This window comes from Salminus brasiliensis, chromosome 2, assembly GCF_030463535.1.
Source record: "Salminus brasiliensis chromosome 2, fSalBra1.hap2, whole genome shotgun sequence".
Classification (NCBI taxonomy): domain Eukaryota; kingdom Metazoa; phylum Chordata; class Actinopteri; order Characiformes; family Bryconidae; genus Salminus; species Salminus brasiliensis.
This window is the reverse complement of record NC_132879.1, coordinates 52,403,418-52,426,591: the sequence shown is the minus strand read 5'-3', so window position 1 is coordinate 52,426,591 and position 23,174 is coordinate 52,403,418. Positions and strand designations below refer to the sequence as shown.

The 23,174-nt window shown below is 42.8% G+C and overlaps 1 protein-coding gene across 1 annotated transcript in view; it reads right to left on the bottom strand.

The window, feature by feature from the left end:
* rap1b (RAP1B, member of RAS oncogene family) overlaps positions 1–12,056 on the bottom strand; it is a 66,188-nt gene extending 54,132 nt beyond the window's left edge. The window contains exon 1 of the mRNA XM_072673134.1: positions 11,936–12,056. The gene's annotated coding sequence lies outside the window, so the exon portion shown is untranslated. The remainder of the gene's footprint in view (positions 1–11,935) is intronic.
* Positions 12,057–23,174: the final 11,118 nt, after the last annotated feature.

Here is a 23,174-nt window from a genome sequence, read left to right as displayed (position 1 = left end):
AAATACTATCTACCAACCTGTAAGTTCAAGCCTTTAAAGAGATGCATGGGCATACAGCAGCCATACACACCCTAAATATCTTGTTGAGGGCCTTTGGAATAACCTTCCTGACATAAAGTTGTGAGAAAATGTGTAAAACTCTGCAATTTCACAGAAGTGCTGGTAAAACAAGACCTGGTCAAGTCACAATAAGCAAAGACCGCCTTATTTAGCAACGTAATCGACGGAAAACGGATGTGAACCTCTTTAGCATAATGTCCTCCAAAGATCTGCACAAGAGCACTCTGTAGATTCCTCTAAAGAAAATGACAAACTGGATGGCACATAAATGTGGGCATGTATCTCTTGGACTTGGATAATAACTGTATTCATGAGTCTACCAAGCAATACAATGAACAAGCATGACTTTTATAGATGGTTTCCATGGGGAAAGCCATCATCCTTCCAAAATATAGCTAATGGTTACAAGGCTACTAGATGCTCTAGACGTTCCATAGCACTACCTTAACTATATGTACTGTTCAACACCAAGAGCGACCCAAATGCTTTGCCTTCTTTGAAGCTTTCAAAGCTATTCAGCTGCTTTTAACTGAAGCACTTCACACAAGATGAGAATCTAAAAGTAGGCCATCGTGCTCAAACTTCCCCAACACGCTACTACAGGAACAAACACCGGAAAAAAACACATTATTAGCGTGTGCTAGGTCAGGCCAGATTTGATCGGACACGTTCTTTCCTACCCCCAACTCCGATTTCCAGTGTTTCCTTCCTTCAGCCCAATAACGATACCCATTGATACAAACAGGCCATCTCCACACTCTTTTTCGCTGCAAGATTTAGTTGCTACAAAAGGTTCTTTGAGTGATTCCATAGAGCGCAGGTCTTCAAATCTGGACCTTGAATCCAGTTCCCAGTCCTGGATTTTGCGCTCATTGAAAGTGGTTCATCTACAGCATCACTCAAATAACCTTTTGTACTCTTTACTTTTAAGAGGGCTCTACCAGCTTTTTGGTAAAGGATATATTTAGAGAATATAAATGCATGCTAGTTTCCTGACCCCAATCCCATGGAAATACCATTATATAAATCTCAAGCAAGCCATTTGAGCAAAACATCCCAAGAAAATGTATGAACTAAACAGTTCAGCATACAGAAACAGGCCGAATCACCTCCTAAGCACTGCAACCAATGCATGAAGCATTCTGATTAAAGGTTGTTCTAGCACATGACAAAAGATATTGAACAGCACTGCTCATACAGTTTCTTCATCAATGACCTGGACTGCTTCACCCAATTACTCTGCTGTCTGGTTGTGGTATGACATGTGTAGCTCTGCTTAATCCCATATGTTGCAATGACAATGGGAATTGGACATTATAAGGAATTAAGTGATTGACAGCCCTGGCTAGAAGAGATTAGTCATCTGCAGGACTTGGTGCCCTTTCTGCTCATTACATGTAGTAGCTGACTAGTAGCTGAGCTGTAGAGGAACTTACATGAGCTGCACTTTTACTGTTGAACCATTCCACTTACTGGACAAACTGGGAATCCCAGGGGGAAATCCATTTAGCTTCTGGGCCGTAAGCTCAACGAAGGTGGTCTGAGACACGCTTGATCTGGGAGAGTGAGAGGAGTCTACCAAATGAGTAGGCGAGTTTGGCTCTGGCCTCTACATTTCTATAAAACGGAAGGGACTCGAATCATGGCATCCATGTTTTCCACAGTCACTGGCTTTTTCTTTGCCCCAAGTTTCTCAAATAAGGCATGAAGATCAGATTCCATCAAAAATTATGAAATCCACATAAATGCAATGGGTTGACAAAACTGTCACTACTGTAATCTTGTTTGATAGAGCTACACACACACCAAGCACTACAGCTGGCTCAAGCTCTAGGCTATCTTACAGAGGTGCATGCTCTCATCTGCAAACAGCTATTGAGAAGGGGCGCTTACAATCCTGTGGAATCAAAGGCATCCGTAATCAAGCACACATTTCTCTGAGGTCATGGCTCTGCACTGAATTCCACTCTAGCAGTGCTGCAACGCTACAGTGCCCATTACACAGGGCCTTGAATGAAGCCAGCCAGCCAAAGCACACATTGTGTGTGCTACAATGGCGCAGCCGGTTCGCTAAAAGGCACATGAACGTGAGCACTAAAAATATCCTGCCGAGCTTCAGGTGACATAACTCTCCTAAATACTGTAGATACTGTAGCCAATGAAGAGAGACCTTGCATTGCTTTCTTAGTGGCATCCTTTATCTGTAGAATATCTACTGCCAGTTTCTTTTCATGACAAAGCTACAGCTCTTGGAGGAGCACTCTGATGCTTTTCAACATAATCTCCATCTGTTATATCCACACTGTACCATCGATTACTATGAATCTGCTTATTGGCTTCTAATAGAAGTACATTTTGATTTCCCAGGGTTATTGGTCTTCTGTTTTAGAAGCATAAAACAAAATAGACTGCAAAACCGCTGGAATACACTTTTACAGCTGGTTTCTTAAACAGGAGGTTAAGCCCGGTCCTGGACTACACACCATTTTAATTGGAAATTCTTCATTAAAGAAAAAATACAGTCCAGAGCTCGCCTCAATCCCAGTCTTGGAAAAGCGGCCCCTAAAATCTATGTTTATTCCGACAACATACTGCTGAGAATTCTTCATGAGGGTGCACCTCCTCATTCCACATTTCCCACGACGTTATCCATCACTTTTATGCTTGTGTGTCAATGACCCTCAGGACCTCAGTCTTCACCTGTAAGCCCATAAACATGGGAGGCCTTTAACCTGCTCCTCTGACTCCAGCTTAACTCCTCATTCCAAAAGATTCTCTAAACGTTAACATCAACCACCTCTTTATACCTTCAGTACAAAGTGAGAGAGATAGAGACCCTAGATGAGAGACCTGATGAACTTGGTAAATCCTTTAAGCTTTAGTCAGGTTTAACTGAACGTTCTCAGAACATCAGAAGAGCCGAAATATGTGCCTAGTGTTCACACAATAATATGATGCAAGGTTTTGAGGTCTGAGATCCAACTTTACATCGTACAGAGCTATAGCATCTTCCCAACAGAATCTTAGCACAAAGAATATTATTAAACAGCTGAGACACTTTTGGGAACTTGGGGCCTGGTTGTTTTAATTAGAAGTTCTTTAACAGAACGTTTTAAGTGCCACATCACCCTCGCATTAAAATAAACCCTCTAACAAAATCATAAGCTGTAGAACTGTAGCAACTTAGACCCAGTTTACACCTGGTCACTAATATCTGGATTATATCCTGATAAGATTTTAGCCACTTGCATTTAAACTGGGTAGTCAAACTTGTCTCCGGTTAGTCAGACTGAAATCCGATTGATGTGTGGGACAAAATATGCCAATTCACTCGTTGTGTAGCAATTATTACTGGAGTTTCATCGTTCTGGGAGGTGTTTTGGTTGACAAACGCGTCTTAGAGGGACGGATGTATTTGCATCGGTAGAACATGTGGCTGAAATGCATCTTAGACCACCTCCTGAAGTGGTTTAAGCGATCAGATTTGTATCTGGTTTAAATGAGTCTTGTGGGCCTTATCTAGACAACCCTGATACTCAAGATGCATGAAGAGACCAGGTGCTAAAGGGGTCTTTGTTATTTAAACATAACTCGCCCCCTTGCCTGCTCAACTCCGACTGGCTTCACCCAGATTCCTTGTTGACAGTGGTTTCCATGAAAAACGATGCATAAGAGACCCTCATAGGAGGTTGAGGATTGTACTGGCGATACAGTTAAAACTCAGTCTTTCAACATCTACTGAACATCGTTCCTCTACACACTGTTTTCCTGCAGCCTGGTGAGGGAGTGTCAGAAGATTATGAAACAGAGGCCTCAAAAAACATTGAGCTTTAAGACTGATAACTGATCATAACTGAGGTTATGAAGCAGAACATAAAAACGTATGGTACGTGAGAAGCTTTAAGAGGAAGGCTCTGTCAGGTTAAAAAAAAAAAAGAAAAAGAAACCAAACATAAAAAAAAAAGTAAAGCTTCCCATGTTCCTCTAAAGATAGCGTTTCTGAGAAGTGGTGTCAGAAAGGGGGAGACTGATGGATGTGTCAGCAGCAGGATGAGGAGAAAGCAATCTGCCTTAGTTAATGACTTCTCTGCATTTTTGAACAAAAATGAAACTAGACCAGATACTGATAAAAATCTACTGCACCCCCAAGGTGCTTCTGGAAAAAATAATTGTTTAGAAATCAACAACTGCAAGCGGTGGACCATCTTGAGAGTTCTGGAGAAGAATGAATATATGTAAAAAAAAAATGTGAAAATGCTGCTTGAACTGGTAAAACCAGCGCACACAGAAAGTGGTCCTGTAGGGAGAATGGAGACAATACACCAAACGCTCAAACGACAGCAGTCAAATGCAAACACCATAATGACGCATGCCGTTTTACCAGACTAGCTCAAGGCCCACAGGTAAACATTTAAAGCGACACTGTAATGGCCGCATGAAACGTGACTCTTGCCTGTTATTAACAGGAACCACAGCAGGTTAGAATACTAATTCAGACTGTTTTGCTGCCAGGCAAGCCCTTTCCAGACCTCGTTTCAAACTTGGGTCAAGACGACACTGTGTAATCATCACAAAGAAAGAAGTGCCAGGGCCATTACATCAGAAGCAGACGGCTTATAAAAAAGGCACAATGAGGTGTCTGTCGCCCATCAGACCTTGTTATTCACTCCTGTAGTGAGCTTTGACTGGTTATATTATCTACCTGCCATGGAATATTTGCTTCTTTGTAAATTTGCTGCTTCTAGCAAAAGCCTGTAGGATAATACTGTTCAGAACATCTGCAACAGATGTGTCAGAATGGGTTGCTGGAAATGAGACACCACTGCTCAAAGACTATAGAAATAAATGCAAGATCTCTGTAAAGACAAAAGACCAAGTCTACAATGTGAGCTTTGGAGTCTTGATGTCACTTAACCAGTTAGAAACCTACGCAAATAGCCTGGATCTTAATAGCCAGAGCAGCACAGAGCTTGTAAGATCACTTACTGAGGAGTCACCTTTCTGACTGATGACCTGTCTGGTGTAACTGTGGCTTCCATGAACGCCCATGGGGAGTGGTTTTGCTTAGTTAGCAGGATAGCAATCCACTCACCACTGAACAAATTCAAGTCAAGGCTGACAGAAACCCCACTTATAAACGTTTAAATGGTACCGACCGTGACCAACTGATCGAATGTTTGAGTGTTTTCCCGTGGTTTTGGATTGGTAGCCCACTCGCTAATTCAAGTGACTGTTGGGAGTAACAGAAAGGTGAGGCTGGTTTTACAGTGTTTGGACTCATAGCCGGCTTTCTAGGCTTTGATAAGTGCTCAGTGTCCCCAAGCTTGCAGCAATCAGTGATTGCCCACAGTGCCCCCGCCCTGTGGCTCTTTTAAATGCACATGGAGGGAAAAAAGCTTATTTGGTCATGTACTAGATTCATACAACAGAAATCTGACACATCAGACAGGTCATCATTTTGAAATACCATGGTATACGGTATTACTGTTATACTTCCCATGCTACTGAGGAGTCGCCCTTCTGGCTGATGACCTGTCTGGTGTAATTGTGGCTTAGACAGTGGCCTGCTCCACGGACGTTCATGGAAGCCACAATCACCTCCGCCTCAGCCAATCTTGCTCAAAGCACTAGTAGAGATGGACATCACCCTTGATCCAACTCTATTTGCACTGAATGCACCAGTCTAGGTTTTGCACACTAGATTTTTATGGTCCATCATGTAAAATAAAGCTAATTTAGAAAATTAATTTTGAGGGGGTTCATATTTTTTAACACTGCGATAACAAGTCATTGTCAAACAACCACAGTATGCATCGCTTGGCGAGCAAAACACCAGCTTTGTGTCCCTGAATGGTAACCTATAAGTTAACACCGTCAATCAGTGGAAAGCGCACACAGGCTGACATGTCATTTGCAAGTCAATCAATTCACCTAGGTTACAGGTTGTCAGGGAGACAAGAAAAACAATTATAAAAGAGTTACTAGGTGGATCCAGAGATTTCAATTTTACGCGCAAGCAGTGTTTTGCCGCTAAACGATGCAAAAGAACTAAACAAATCAATGCGCTTTGTGCTGGAGCAGCGCACACCTTGCTTGCACGAGAATCTCTGCATGTATTACAAGAGCATGGGGAAAGCAAAGATGCATGCAAATTAGCCCCAGCTTGATAGGAAATAGATACTCCATTTAAACTTCATCTTCAGAGGGACCAGCGAGGTAATCTGTGCCGCCAGTTTGTGCATTTCAAACATCCGTCAACAAATAAACACAATTGCTGCAGGACATCCTTTCAGGCGCCGAAGGAAAAAAAAAAGGCATGTTGCACACAGACAGTACTTACTCTCTTTTTAATAATCTACTTTATTAACGCACAAAGTCACTAGTATTTATATGGTTCGCATCTGCAGATGCACATCCAAACCAGTGTAAACGTGGCCACATAAATAATCAAACAGATAGTGAGATAAACAGATAAACAATGCTATCAAGCAGTGCAGAGTTAATGCCTGCAGTGCTTCGCCTACCTAACACCCACTTCAGACCTGCTTCTGCTTGCCTACTGGGTGGGTGATGTCCAGAACAATTATGTAACGCCTTTAACGTGACCAACCCCCACCAGCTTCACCCAACACTCAAAGGGCACATCTGCAGTACGTTCCCAGCAGAAACAAGGGCCCTTAAAGCTGATGCAAAGGCATGGTCTCCAACGCTGAAAGCTGGAAGCTGTAAGCAGCTTAGCTGGTGACAAACAGCTGGTTGGGGTGCAGACTGTGACAGGAAAAGTGGCAGCGGGGGACTAGATCAATGCAAACTGGCCAACCTCAGTGTCAAATGTCAAATCATGGCAGGGCATCGGGGCTAGGATTGTACACGGGGAATGGGGGATGAGATTTCACATACGTAACCTCTATATTGGAGACTCCAATATATCTACAGTTCATCGTTACTCAGATTTCTCATTGTTTTATTCAATCGGTAGTCCATGTTCTTCACGTTTGCATTTATACTACTGCACACTGCGGTGGCAGAACACTATGCAACGTAACGTAATGTCATTGAAAATTATTATGTGTGTAACGATAGACATGTAGCTCATAAATCCTCGCAGCAGTCTGGTCAGAGGGCTCATTGTCATACACCCATGCCATCGGCCTTCTGAAAATTGGCATTGTAAAGGCCAATAACGTGCTATTCGTGTAATTGTGCATTAAAATGCACAGACGAGTAATTCATTAACGTCATTCTGAAACCTGCACAACAACTACATCACACTGAAGTTCCTAAGGCCATTCAACTCGTGCTCAGCTTAGGAGAGCTCCTTTATTGAAGAGAGACACAAATAGTGGCCACAGTAATCAGCCACAGCTTACACGCCTGAACGAAGACAATGATGTGAGGGAATTGCTCAGGGATTAAAATGGTGGAGTCTGCGAGCGTCAGAACCAAGCAACACAGCATCACCAACAAGTTGTAGGACAATATCTGACACATGCAGCGACACAGAGCCGATAAACAAACTTCAATTAAAGCTAGTGAATCGAGACAGTTGATAGTACATCATATGCTGGCCATCTCTTGATACCCCAGATGCATTGTTGGTTTCCCTCAGTGCCCTCGGTCATGTGAACGAAAGAAGGAAGGAAAGCATGACAGGTTTCACAAGGCCCTTTGGCCTCAAGAGGAAGTGGGCCAACTCGCTATGGGACACCCACTGCTCTTCTTTCCTCCCACCCCCTTAATTTCCCGCTTTTCCTCACCAGAGCTTCACCTTTCCTCTTTTCTCTCTTTCAATTTCTCCAAAAGTCCCACAAATTTACAGTAATCCATCTTTTAGTGTTACCAAATCAACCAAATCAGCCTCAGACTATTATAGGACACATTTACTTTACTTAAACAGAGCACTGGAAATGTCTGCTTCATATTCCCTCTACGTATTCTCTGTAATGTTGTCCCAAATTCTTCATGGTATAAATATTTAAAATTGGTATTGGCATCCTTAAGGGACACACCAAATGGACATAAAATACTGCTTGACAAAGCTCTCCACATGGAAAAGCAGTGTTCAAGTCAATGCCACATTACGCTAGTCTCATTGTGCAACTCTGGAATGGCCCTTTTAGTCAATTTTATTCACTTTGGTCATCGCAGAAATGATACGATCAATTGCACAGCCCTAACCGGTAACAATCCCCATATCAGTAAATCACTGACTTTTAGAAACTGATATATCTGAGGTTATTGTGAGCTCAATACAATAATTTATCATTGACATGACAGCCATGCTTGCTGTAGGACTAGCAAGACACCGCCCCATTGGGGAACATCCTAAATACTGGGCCTGCTATTCATCTCCAATAGTCTCCGAAGAAGTTTCTGAGTCCACCACCACAAAGCTTGTTTTTGTTTATCACATTTTTCGACTTTTTCTCCTAATGTGGTACTGGCAATTAACCCACCTGTTTATAATTCCCGCTACCATTAGAGTCAGTAAGGACATTTCCGATGCACCAATACGTACAAACCCAACCACTGCCTCTTTTCCAACTGCTGCTGATGCAGTGTTGCCAGTCATCTACCCATCCAGAGGAAGCACGGCCAACTGTGCGCTCTCGGATTCCGGTCGCAGATGGCAAAGTGGTGGCTCAGTATTCGTACTTGCGATCCCTGGGCCATAGTGGTAACGCATTAGACAGCTGAGGCGTTTGGAGCTTCCTTTGTCTAAATTCTTATAAACAAAAAGGTGCAACATGGATTCTCCAGAGCTATAGGATATCCAATCTGGAATCTGAATCCAGTTTCCTTTTCTGGCTTTAGTAATCACTGGAAATTAAGGGGGAAAACTGATGTAACTGGTTGGCTGGCGGAATTAAGCGTCACGCCTACCAAAGTTCACAAAGTCCAGGAACGGAAACTGGATTCAAGGTCCAGATCTGAAGAACAACTCTGTGTCATATATCCCTGTGAGTTTTCCCTTAAGAACATGCTGAATGGTTACTTTAGATACCATAAAACCTGATGATCACCAAACCATAAAAAAAACACTCCTGAACATACTTGAAATTCCTCATTATGATAACTGTGGGCCAATATGCAATACTTTCACCCACGTATCTGCAGATAGATACAGATACATAAATAGCTATAAAACACAGAAACTGGGACTACATCTACCTGGATTAGCGTTTCACATAAATGCAATCCGATCCCATCAGCCATCCCTACCGCCAAGACTAAAACTCACAACTTGGACACTGGGCCCAACCCAAGCTTTTTAGACAACACAAACTGTGAACCGTCCCTCTCTGAAAGGAAGCCGAATACTCTTCATTTTGTTTTTCCAAAGGAGCCTCTAAACCGGCATTCCTCAGTGCCCAAGAGGACACACTATCACGGGGATTTCCTTCCTTTCACTCCAAGAGGGACAGAACCGGGGTCAGACCGCGGGAGGGTGAGGTCGTCCTGACCCAGCGCTAACTGCTATCAGCATGCACCTACCATGAAGTGGTCTTTCAAACATACGAGTACAAATGTCAAAGGAGGTCATAATCTACATAAGCTACAGAACGCAATGTGGGCTTGTTCTCCGTAGTTGTCCAACAGAAGTTGTGGGGAGGGAAAAAAAAAAGAAGTGCCTGTAAAACTTTATCTAACCAGTGTCTCAGGAAATGTCTGTGCCATGTATGAAATTATCAGCCCTGAACACTGACATATTATCACACTCTTCCTTAGTTAGACCAGGTTCCTTAAAGTCAGTTGTGTGCTTAAGGCCTTCTCAAAATAGGAAGTGATACCAATTTTCCTCATGATAACACAATTTAGCAACATGCAATAGAGCACGGAGACTTAAGGAGAATAAAATATGCATAGCTAATCTACAACTAAAGCAAGAACCACAGAGTCTAAGCTCCCCCTTCTCTCTTCTTCGGATTAAAACCATCAAGATTTCTAATAGACACTTTATTTCCATCCATATGTGATATCTATACATCTCGCTGTAATTGAACATACAAAGAAACCAACAGAAAGTCACTGTACGCCCGTCACACTCTGTTTGCATTGGTATTTGTTTATATGGGACCTAATACCATGCCATTAAAGGACATCTGACTGTTGTTCAGGCAACCACAGTATAAGATAAGATGAGATCCCCGTTCTTATCCAGTAAACACCTACAATTCATAGCCATCCCCCTTGGAAAATGTTTACAACTGGACCACTTGCCATATGACAGGAACCAGCAGCGCAGTGATAAAAGATTATGCTATTAAAAATAAATGAAGAGGCAACAGGATCCTCCTTACCACCTACAACGACTTCCCTACCTCAGAAACAGTTCAATATGCCTGCCACAAGCTTAGAGGGACACAAGCCACCTACAACGTCCAACTGGAACCAAAAGACAGAGAAAAGGACCGAGGAGACCGACGAGACTGGGTGTGGGTGTGGGTTCCTATACGTGCGAGCTGTGCGAGCTGTGTGAGCTATACGCCAACTAGCCATAACATTAAAACCACCTGCCTAATACTAACCAGGTCTCCTTTGTACCGCCACAACAGATCTGAGCGCTTACAAGGCAGCAGATCCTTCAAACCCTCGCCGAACTGTGAGGTGGGGCCTCCATGGATTGCATCGATGAGCCTTTGGCAGCCACTGTTCATTTCTATCACAGCAGTGTCTCACAGAACTGCAGCACTGATGTACATAGACAGTACGTATAAGAGACCGTAGACGGCTCTGCAAAATGATGGCCATCTCTACGTGCTCCTTAATACTAATATTAGCAGTTTCTCTCAATAACAGGACTACAGTGTTGGTGTAGGCAGCTAGGATCTGAATGCTGGTCGTCTGGATGTTCTCCCTATTGCTAAATCCCAGCAGTTTCTCACTGAAATATATCAACAGTACTGATGTAGACTGTGATCAGACAGGGAAGGGAAGGCAGCATGCTGGTCAGCTGTATGCTCCCTCCACTAGCTAGCAGCTACTATTGAGAGCTATAGGTCTCAGCAGCAGTATACTATTATTATTATTATTAATAATAATATTAATATGCGCCAGCAGGCCACTTCCACTCCAATTTAGTCCACTGCCCTCGTCCTGGGTCATCTCTTCCTCTCTCTCCACAGAAGAAACTAGCTAGTCTCCAGCTCAGCTCTGAACTAGGCGGGGTCGCTGCTCAGACACATGCAGAGCCAGGAGACTGCGCTCGAGCCCTTAGCTACATAACCCGGTTTAGCGCGCGCGGGCTAGCGCTACAAGCGCGCGCGGAGCCCCTACGCTAGCATATGGGCTTCGGTGTCCAGCAACGGCAACGGCAACGGCCGTTCAACGACATTTCGTCGTGTTACCGAGCCAACACGCCCAGTCCCCCGTATATAACGCCAGCTAGCTAGCTATCACTCCTTCGTGCAACTTTTCCATTTCCGCTGTAACTTCACCACACAGACCGAGCCGCGAAGAAAGACGGGGGGGGGGGAAACGCCATTCCTCACACAGCGAGGTCTGCGCAGTTAGGCTACCACAGACCACCGGGAACCCCCGGACAACTTCCCGGGGGGGGGCTCGGCGGCTATAAGTTGGATTGTTTGACTCCAGCTCCGCCATATTCGAGCCGTTTGACCTGCACCCCCCTCTACCTCCCTCTCTCTCTCTCGCTTCCGCAAACCGTGTGTAATAATCTAGGATATATAGCTAGGTTAGCTAGCTAGCTACCCGGTCTCGGTGCTCTCGCGCACGGCTGCGCGGAAGCACACCGGCCGTTAGCTAGCTAAGTCGTCTCCGGCGACCGGATGACCGTTACACCGTTACACCGTTCACCGCGAGGCGGATTGTGGGCGACGGCGACGACGGCAGCGACAGGCAGAGAAATACTCACTGATCTGCTCCGGAGCTCCAACCCGATGTACGCCTCTCTCTGCCTCTGCCTCTCTCTCTCTCTCTTTCCCTTTCTCTCTCTCTCTCGCGCTATGTCTCTCCCCCAGTGCGCTCGCTCTATGGGTGAGGTTTCGAGCTTGTCGCGTGACGTCGCAGCCTCGGTTTCAGCATCGCTGCTCGGAGCTCAGCCCACTGTTCAACACGGAGCGGGAAGTGTGCTGCACACCCTCCCTCAGACCCTCCTGTGAACCTCACAATGCATCTATATGCATTATGCATTCTGTACGTGAACTGCTTACATATGTATTGAACTCAAACTCCCACAGAATTTGGTTAGTTATCAATAGCTAGCTATCAATAATCTCCACTGACACTGCTGTTTACTGCAGGATGTGGCTTAATCCATGTCTGGGAAATATGAGAGAGCTGATAGCATTTAGCCACTGCTCCAATGCTCCGGTGAACCTTACAGTTCTTGTATTTATATATGCATTAATTCTGTATGTTGTACTGCTTACAAATATAACAGTATATTAAGCAGCATTGAACATAATTTAGTTAAATCTAATTGTTTTAGAGGTCAAAACATCATATCCAATAGTAATCTCCACTAATGCTGACATTTAATTCAAGATTTGCCTTAATCCATGTCTGGGACATGGCATGAATTAAAGGCACTGTATATGATTTAAGTCCAATACACTGTTTTGTAAAATTCATTAAATTTTACCTGATGGTTGTTTAGCCACTGCTCCAATGCTCCATTACAATACTGATGTAAAAATAAAAATTCTGATGCACATACACTGCTTCCAGTGAATTAAACAGTATTAAACTCAAACTTCCACAGAATTTAATTAAATTAAATTGTATAAGAGGTTAAAACATAATTTCCAATAGTAATCTCCACTGCCATTACTTCAAGATTTGCCTTAATCCATGTCTGGGAAATGCCACGAATTAAAGGCACTGTATACGATTTCAGTCCAATACACTTTTTTGTAAAATTCATTGAATGTTTTCTCAGGGTTGTTTAGCTACTGCTCCAATGCTGTACATAAACTGCTTTCAAATACAACAGTAAATTAATCAGTATTAAACTCAAACTTTAACAGAGTCAGAAACAAAATTTACTCCAATTTATCACATTTTAAAAGTTTAAAACATAATTTCTAATAGTAATTTGCCATTTACTTAAAGATTTGTCTTAATCCATGTCTGGGAAATGGCATGAATTAAAGGCACTGTATACGATTTTAGTCCAATACACTTTTTGTAAAATTCAGCAACTGTTTCCTCGCGGCTCACTGGCTCTCCAGTCTGTTTACGTGCTAGAAAAACGTCAGGTGTTTGGACTCAGTGGCTCAGGCCGAGAAACACAACACTATTCCAGCCAATCAGCAACGGGGTGTTTGTGCTTGTGCATGGGACGGGGGGAAGGGGCAGGGTGGGACATGCAACATGTTAAGCTACACGGATTGTCAGGGAGAAATGGCAGAGAAACAGCCAAAAAGGAAAAGATCTGATGAACAAAAGCTGAACAAAGATCAGGTGAGGGCGACGGCGCGTGTAAACATTGGTGAGGCATTTGGACGTTGGGAGACCTCCGCAAATTTGAAAGGCTTGAAAAGGAATGAGGATGTTGCTCTATTCATGCTCCATAAGTGGGTAACATTGGCTGGGCTGATTTGGAAGACAGTAAAGTTCAGTTAATGTAAATAGTGTTAAAAAGCCAATTTAGTCTAAGCTTAGACTTAATCTGGGTCATGAACTTTGGTTTGTAGCTATATGCATGCATCAATGTTCAAAAGCTTCCTGTTGCCTACCACTGTGTCTCACCATTGAAGGCCTTTACCAGAGATTACCAGAGTTTTACTTTGCTTTACTTTCAGGATCAGTAAGCAACACAGAAATAGCAAATATGGCTATTTCTAATGATACCTTAGGGGTTGAGGTCAATACAGTAAAGTACTAGCTAAAATGATACCATATGTAATGTGTATCTTATAAAATATGGTACAAACTATGGTGTTTATTACATGTTTGAAGATCCATGAAACGGTTGCCACAACAAACTCCTCTAATCCAACCTCACACTACATGCTAATTTCAAACATCCCACTTTTTGCTTTTGAGCCTCTGTGAATAATTTTGAATGCTGTCATTCTGTTCCCCGCCTGGTGTGAATGATGTCCTGTTCTCCACGTTACTCATCTCTTACAGTCTTGCTCCACTGCCTCAGAAAAAGGACTCTGAAGAAATCAAATGGCTCATTGAGAGTGGCTGCAAGAGGCCAGGAATGCCAAATATGCTCTGGCATCAGGAATGTGAGCCCACTCCCCACCGTAGGCCACCCTTCCCTCCCGGCTAGCAGCGATCATGTGGCCCTCAGCTGTGCGTACAGACATATAGGAGCTCTGATGGAAGCTGCCCAGACGCTAGTTCAGTAACCATGCTTCATGAAGCACACAAGCCAGTGTGCTAAACCTACATAACCACAGACCGTGGACCACACAGGGTCACTGACGTACCAGTACTTTCATCATGTTTACAAGAAAGCACTGACCCAAATGACTTAACCATGAATTTGTGGGCATGTGCTGTATGTGTAAGGTTGTATTTTCCTGTCAGCGTAGGTTTAGTTTAAACAGCCTCTAGGGAGCTCCTACATCTGTGCTGTAGACACTGAGATGGACAGTTGTGGACTGACCCCTACAGAATTTAGCTGAACCAGCGTGAACAGTGTTGGAGTAGCCATTTGTGTATCACCATTAAACGTATCTCTATCAAGGCCTGGCCAGTATGAACATAACACTATATGGACAAAAGTATTGGGACACCTGTTCATTTGTTGTTTCTTCCAAAATCAAGGGCATTAAAAAAGAGTAACTGCTTCTACAATCCAGGAAAAGCTTTTTACTAGATTTTGGAGCATTGCTATGAGGATTTAATCACATTCAGCGACAAAAGCGTTTGTGAGGTCAAGACCTTGGACCATCACCACCACACCTGAACGTATCCCAAAAGTACTAGATGGAGCACCAACCATCATTCCAGAGAACACAGTTCCTTTGCTCCACAGCTCAATGCTGGGAGTTTTATACCCCCCTAGCCCATGCCAGGTATATATTAGGCATGGTGCAATAGGTTCCTATTCATCTGCTCAAGAGAGTCCTATTCTATTGGCAATACTTGCTCAACAGGGACTACACAAGCTATGTGTGCATTTACACTTCTGTGTCAGAAATCGGTGCAACTTAAAGTAGCTGAATGCATTCATCAGAAGAGGTGTCCACAAACATTTGGACATATTGTGCAAATTTGAATGCCAGCAATGCTGTGGCCAGCAGTTATTGGGTCAGGGACCTTTAAAAACAGCCTAAGCCCACCCAGAGCCTTCAGGAGGCCATGATCTATCCCTGCATTTTGGTGATACCCATCAATTATGACCGATAATGCTGGCCAACCAACATATTGGTTAGGCTGTAGTCTCCTTGCACCATTAAATCTATTAAATAATCCTACCAGCATAGCTAGGAGGAACCAACACTACAATCCAATCTAAGAGCCAGTTTTCAGGCATTAGGCTTCATTGCGATGTCCTATTTAACATATTTAATCTTGAGCTTAATCTGCCCTTTATTTATCATCCTCAATGCGCAGTTAAATGTTGGGTAACTTTGTTCCATTCAGATGTTCTAGAAACATCACTCATTCATCACTTATCATATCTTAAAAAGTGGCCTGTTCGCTGTGACTATTTATGACTTTTCCACAGCCTTCACAAGAAGGTCACATATTAGAAATAACTTTCACATAACAGGCAGTTTACGAGCCCATTAACAAGCAATTATTGGTCACTGTAATTAGAATCTCTATTATGAAATGCTGGTTGAGGCTTATGACCTACTACTGTGACCCACTCCAGACCTAGGGAGGCTAAAGCATCTCTCCAGATCTAACAGAGGCTACAGGAACTCCCACGAGTGAGGGCGGCTGGAAACTCAAGCGGAGGGTCTATTCTTAGCCGTTTCTTTCCTGCTTGGGTGGGGTTTCACAGTTTCTTCATGACGATTGTGCACCATCAACTGTTTCCCCTGACATCAAGACGCCGCCTGAGGTCAACAGAGCCAAACAAGGGAAAACAGCTAAGCATGAGTGTTTGGGAAGCCTTCAGAGAGTTACAGTAACAATAAATGGACGTACGAACATTCCTGATGCAGCAGCAGTGGAAGGCAGGATTAGCAGGCCAAACGTAAAAGGTCAGAGTCTTTGTCATGTTGCTGTGCTGTCATGTGACTGTATAGGCCTCACCTTGGGTCTCTTAAACCAGAGCGCAACAGAAATAGATTATTGCTGCGTTCTTCATGATAGCAGTGGCTCATCTTGTGTGAGCTGAGTGATAAATTTGGCTAATGGGAGGAACTTGAACTGCTGTGAGACATTTTGCTCTGGGAGTGTTCTCTCTCTATTTCCACACATGCACAAACACACACAACAATTAATGGGCCACTTACAGGCTAATGATCGCTTGCTGTAAAGGGGGCAATAGAAAGCCAAATGTCAGTGATTTCAGAGATTCGTCTACTATGTAAACACTGGTAAAGTTTGCCAAATGTGGCATTTACTCCCCAGAACAGGAAAATGGCAATAGTGTAAGGCTGCAGACGCTACTTTCATGGCTCCCTAGCACCACGCTTATGTGAACACCTCACTCTATGCATCTGCTATGATAGCAGTAATAGATTTCTTTGCAAATTCATTGCACTCTTATCTGACATCTCTGTTGGAAATTGTAAGAATTTGGGTAATTATTTTTTGTCAGGGTCTCCTTTTCCTTCAGCCCTGCCCCTACCTGACTATCAATGAGCAAGATTCCAATTTCATTGTAGTCATTTTCTGCGTATTTTACTACGTAGCTCACTTTTAGCATTCATATTTGTTTGCAATTTTTAGCATTAATATATATAAGCTCAAGTTCATTCAACATTAGCTAGCCTAATCAATGTAGCACCAACATTAGCCGCCTGGCTGGCTGTTACTGTCTAGCAAACGTGACAGTAAAAGATCAGTAAAGACCAGTAAAGCTCTAACATTGCTGTTGGAGAAGACCCAGCCAACATGCTCGTGTGGGGCTCACTTACATTTATACTAGGACCCAGTGGGGCTTCCCAAATGGGCCCGATCACTACAGCCCATCTTAATCTCATAGGGGTCCCATCTAGGCTTCATATGCAGTGTGCAACCCAGATGGGACCCATGTTTAACCCCTCCTGTTCCAATTCCTGACCCTGGTGGGCATCCATTTATGGGGCAAATATGGAACCCGTACACAAAATGTTCTGGTTCCCAGTTGTGCTACCTATACAGGCTCCACATGGACAAGCTAGGGAGCTTCTTAGCAGGCACTGGATGTCAGTTTCACATCAGAAAGATTTTGGATTCCAACGTTGGATCAAATTTTCGTTAGAAAATGAAACTCGGGATGACGATGGGATGAGCGCTGTACAGACACTGGAGTTTGGTTGAAAATCTCATCTCCAAAGTCACATATCCTTCAAAAAAAAACATTGTGTTGACAATAAGCTTCAAAGTCAGACACTTAACACCATGACTTGAAACCAACAACGTATCAACATCTAACAATGTTTGAAATTCACGCTGTTTAGACGTAAACATGCAGATTATCAGATGTTGGGTTTTGGTTACCATTCCTCACAACTAATTCTTATTTTCTGTCAATATGACGTTGGCATGTGACGTTTGAAAGACAGCTGTCGTCATTATTTTATGGCGAACCGACGATGGCATTAGACGTTGTCCTGAATTTTGGTCACCCGACATCACAACCTACACTCATCCAGATATCAACATCTAGCCAGAAGGGTTTTAACAGGAGATGTCTATATGTTTTCACTTACGAGAGTAAGTTTAAAGATTTACCAGCATTTTCCTGTGAGCTTTCATGTTACATGCTTGTAAAGTGTGTAAGAAACCCTTTAGTTAGACAGTAGGGCTTGGTTTGAGAGTCATGACCCTCACCTTGACCTCCCCTGACAGCCTGCATTTGATTGAAACGGTATAGACTCATAATAACACAAATTGCATGAATGTTAAACCAAACAGGGTTAACAAAATGACTGACATTTACCCTTTTGTGTACAAGTCTGTGTCTGTGGAAGCTATATGAACAATGTTCAAATGATCTAGTAAAGCTAAACGCTTACATTCAGCCACAGTGGTTAGGCTGAATTAAACTGTACTGTCTGAACTGAAGTGATACATTGTACAAGTAGCCCATTGACAGCTGTTACGGGCTAAACATATACATGGTAAGCGTTAGCTAAGCTAGCTGAATGAATGATAGAAAAGCTCTTTACTGAAGAACATGCAGTAATAACAAAGTACTGGCTCTCTTGCAAGCTTACTTTCTTTTAGTCTCTGTGGTTTGACCACTCTCAGTAAGAGAGGCGGAATGAACAAGGAGATCGATGAGACTTGAGATTGGTGTGTGCAGCCATACCATATTCAACAGTTTACCTGCAAAGAAAACCTTTAAAATTGAATGTTTTTGTGATGTCCAACACATTCCCACACAGGGGTTATTAACACACTGTATGTCAGGCTGATTCTAATGGATAAAGGATAAAGGGAGGTTGGAAATTATGACTGTTTTGATACATAAATCATAGATACATCATAGTAGACTTCAGGGGGAAAATGTGGGATTTAGGTTCTGGGATACTGCAAGTCACTCAATTGCGTAATTCGTGAACAAGAATGACACATTTCCAGAATAATCCAGAGAAGGCGTCTGGAAACAAACGTCTGCACCGAGCAAAGAGGATTTGATTGTTCCATAGGGCATGGTTATGACTATACAGGATACAGTCCTGCATTTCAAAATAGCAGTGTGGTTAGAGCTTACAGTGGTTTTGCTTTTTGTTTGTGCGCAGCTGTAAATGAGCCCCAGGTCTCCAAGGATTTCCATGTCCAACCCCCTAAAACATGCTCAGTAAAATATGTTCAGCGCAGCAAGCTTGAGAGTACAGTGGCCACGATGTGTTGACTGCATTACATGGTAATTACAAAAGACGTGTCACATGACACACTTTGCCAAGCAACGGGAAAAACACGAGGCGACACATGAGCCGTCTCAGCTCTATGTTAGAGGTTTCCAAACACACATTACAACATGTTCAAACATGGCAGCAGAGCCTGGGTAAGACTGAGAGTCTACACTTACCCAACCTCTGGATATTCAGTTGAACCCAATAGATAAATGGGGAACGGTCCAATTGGTTTGTGTTAGGTTACAATATAGTAAAGCTAACTAGCACTGAGCTAGCTCTCTGGAATGATGGTGCTCCATCCAATACATTTTGGGTGAGCCTGGGTGGTGATCATCCAACATTCTGACCTCACTAATGCTCTGGTCATTGAATGCAATCAAATCCTCACAGCAATGCTCCTTCAAAATCTAGCAGAAATCCTTCTTCCCTGGACAGTAGAGACAGTTACTCCAACAAAAGCACCCTTGATTTTGGAAGAAGCAATGAATGAGCAAGTGTCCCAATACATTTGTCCAAATATTGCATATTTTGTGTTAGGTTACAATACAGTAAAGCTAACTGCTACATGCTAAGACACGGGGACAAAAGTCAGAGACGGAAAGGGAGCAGGGTGGGATTCTTTATTATTATAGTTTTTGTCTTTCTGACAGATGTGGAGATGTGGAGAGGCAAACAGTGATTATAAATGCACTCGTGGAATGAAAGAGTGAGAGAGTGTTTGTCTTGGGCTTCCGGAATGCCTCTGATTACTGTTTCCAGTGTAACACATGCAGCCACAGGAGGCTAAACAATGTACGCCCTCTGGCCTAGTGTGTAACAGCTGCCGGCACAGTCTTCAAAGCCTGCTCTGAGATCAGGGACTGGATTCTCAACAGTGTCTTAAAGAAGAAAATCTTCTAAAACATATTTTAAACTATGTCTATATCTATATCTATCTATATATACATATATAGCCCCCCAGCATTGGACATTCGAAAAAGAAATACATGAGCAGGTGTCCCAATACTTTTGTCCATATATACATACTACTGTCTTATTTCTTTACAGTGTCAATCTTTCTATGGGTCTGGAAGTGTCTTTGCTATCTTGGTATCTTAGACTCAGGCAAACACACAGGGACTGGATCCACAGCAGTGTCTTAAAGAAGAAAATCCAATCCTAAAGTAAAGTCTAAGCGTTAGGGAGGTCAGGATGTTGGATGATCACCACCCAACTCCTCAACTCATTCTGTACTGGATGGAGCACCATCCATCATTAGGCATGGTGCCAATAAGTTTAGTCATGTTTATCTGCTTCAGAGAGTCCTATTCTATTTGCAATACTTCTCTACAGGGACTAGACAAGCTGTGGGTGTGCGTTTATATATATTTATATATTTATATATTATATCTAAGACTTTGTGGTGTAGTGTTCCTGTAATGTTGTGGAAAGAAATATATGAATAATACTCAGTAAAATACTTGCTTATTTTTTGGCTAAAAACAATTACATAAGGTATTAAAAAGAAAATAAAGTTTTAACATAAAGTTTAAATAAAGTAATATATATATATATATTTTTTTTTTACATTTATGGTTTATACTACATAGTGAATACCTTAAGGATCACATAAGGATAGACATTAGCATGTACATTATAAAAAAATAATTCCTAAATAATTCATACGAAAACGATCCAATCAAATGCAATCACATGAAATCTCGAGATGGTATGGTGTAGTGAATCATGTCCTAAAGACTGAATAACTGAGCAAAGTGTGAGGTCAGAGGTTTACACCCTTTTTACTTCACAGAGAGAAAGAGAGAGAGAGAGAGAGAGAGAGAGAGAGAGAGAGAGAGAGAGAGAGAGAGAGAAAGCAAGAAAGACAGAAATGAGAAAGAAATGGAAAGAACAGAATAAATTTGGGTTGCTAAGTATCATTAGAGAGGGCAATCAGGCAATAAAAGAGATACCTTTAATAATTAAATTCAATTAGGGCTTAAATCTAGGTCAATCAATGAAGCTCAGTATAAAAAATGAGTTAATATTGATTTCCAGTTCAATGCCTGAATGCTGCAGTCCACAGGGGGGCGGAGGGGTTTTAACCTAAGCAATACAGCTAAAACTCAACGACATGATGCATTAGCGATGGATTAGTGCTCAGGAACGAAGAGTTAAGGCTGAAAACAAAGGGTTAAGGGTGAAAACATCACACTCTTTGAGATGGATCAGAATCTCTACTGGTCAGTCCCACAAGGGTCAGTGATGGGCCATTTTCTCTTTACTCTTTGCATTCGCTCTTTTGGCGATGTCATTTATCTTTTTTGCTAGTTTGGACCTTCAGCTCATGATTATTTTGGAAAAGACTGTAATAGAGGGGGTTTCAAGTTTCGGGCTGCAATTCAGGTGGCATCTGCTTTGTGGTGGGAATCCGGTCCCCCCCTCTAATATGTGAAGCCGCCCACTAAGCTTTGCAGTATGGCAGACCATCAACTAAAGCTGAATCCCAGCAAGACTGAGCTATCATAGATCCTTGCTACAGGTCCCCACCACAATATTGCCATCTTATTTGACCTTCTTGATCATTTGAAGATGCATGGAGTCTTAGTGCAATTCTGGATGACTAGTTATTGGTCTCAGCTCATGTTGCAAACTTAATAAACCCGATAAACCCATCGGCACAATATTTAATGCCAGGCATGGGCTACAGGGGTATAAAGCCCTTCAGCACTGAGCTGTGGAGCAGTGGAACCGTGCTCTCTGGAATGATGGTGCTCCATCCAATACATTTTGGGTGAGCCTGGGTGGTGATCATCCAACATTCTGACCTCACTAATGCTCTGGTCATTGAATGCAATCAAATCCTCACTGCAACGCTCCTTCAAAATCTAGCAAAAATCCTTCTTCCCTGGACAGTAGAGACAGTAGAGGATTAACTTTTTTTTTCTTTCCTTGATTTTGGAAGATGCAATGAACGAGCAGGTGTCCAAATATTTTTGTCCATATAGTGTATTGTCTTTTTTGTTTACTGTGTATCATCCTAGCTAAGTTTCAGTCCTGGTTATGCTCTGGCAGTGTCTTAGCTCAAGGGTATCTTAGTCTCAGGTACCTTAGCAAGGTTGAAGAAGCCGGATAAGAGTGTGTGTTAAATGCTGTAGATGTGAATGTAAGCATGTGCAAAGCAAGTAATAAGGAATATACGAACAATGTTTAATAAATGTCTTCAGCCTTTTCAATAAATGTCTACAGAAACTGTGCAGCTCTTGCAGATCCTTTGGCAGACCGTGGCAACAGCAGAATGGAATAATGCACCAGAGGGCAGAATCTGATAAAGGACAAAGAGAGATACTGCTCAAGCCAAAGGGCAAGTCCATATGCTTTCAACACAGCAACTCCCTGCGTCTACATTCAGGACAAAAGAGATGGAGAGAGTTGTAGGACTTAATAGAAACACTATCCTCAGCTAGCACAATAGGTTTGGCAATGGTGACAAAGCCATGGTGGAATGTTACCCAAAGAGGGCGACTGACACCCACATCAGGGGCCCTGGAGGTTCTCTTTCTCTATGTGGAACCCAGTATGACCAGGCTTCTAGAGCACTTGACAAAAACACACACACACACACACACACACACACTGTCGTCAGGAACTTTAAGAAGCTCCTGGAGCTCACACATCTACAGGACTACACACTGAAGTGGATGTAGTCCCTCTTCAGTGTACACAGAAAGGTCAACAGGTGTCTATAGGCTTTGTTAACCCACCCTTGCTAAATCCCCTACTGCACAAACATCAATGAACACCCCCAACGCACACCCACCCACACCGGCCTGTTGTTTAATTGCCTGCCGCATCTGAGCCTATTGCTTTTTGTGTGCTTATGAATGCAAAACTGAGCCATTGTCCTGCTCACATTACCATTCCCACCTAAATTACCATTTCAAGGACTGTGTCAGTAAAGCAGGGAGCAGGGTAAAATGTGAAGGGAGTGGAAATGATGATGGGGTTTTGTTCTGCTGATGAAAGGTTACAGTGTGCTTCAGTCTAGCGCTGAGAGCAGAATGATTAGATCATCTTACACCGGCCAAATTCACAGTGAGTTACCTCGCTCTGTATGATTACTCTGCAGGGCATTGCTGTGGAACCAAAATGGGAAACTCCTGCAATTAATAAAGACAAAGTTTTCAT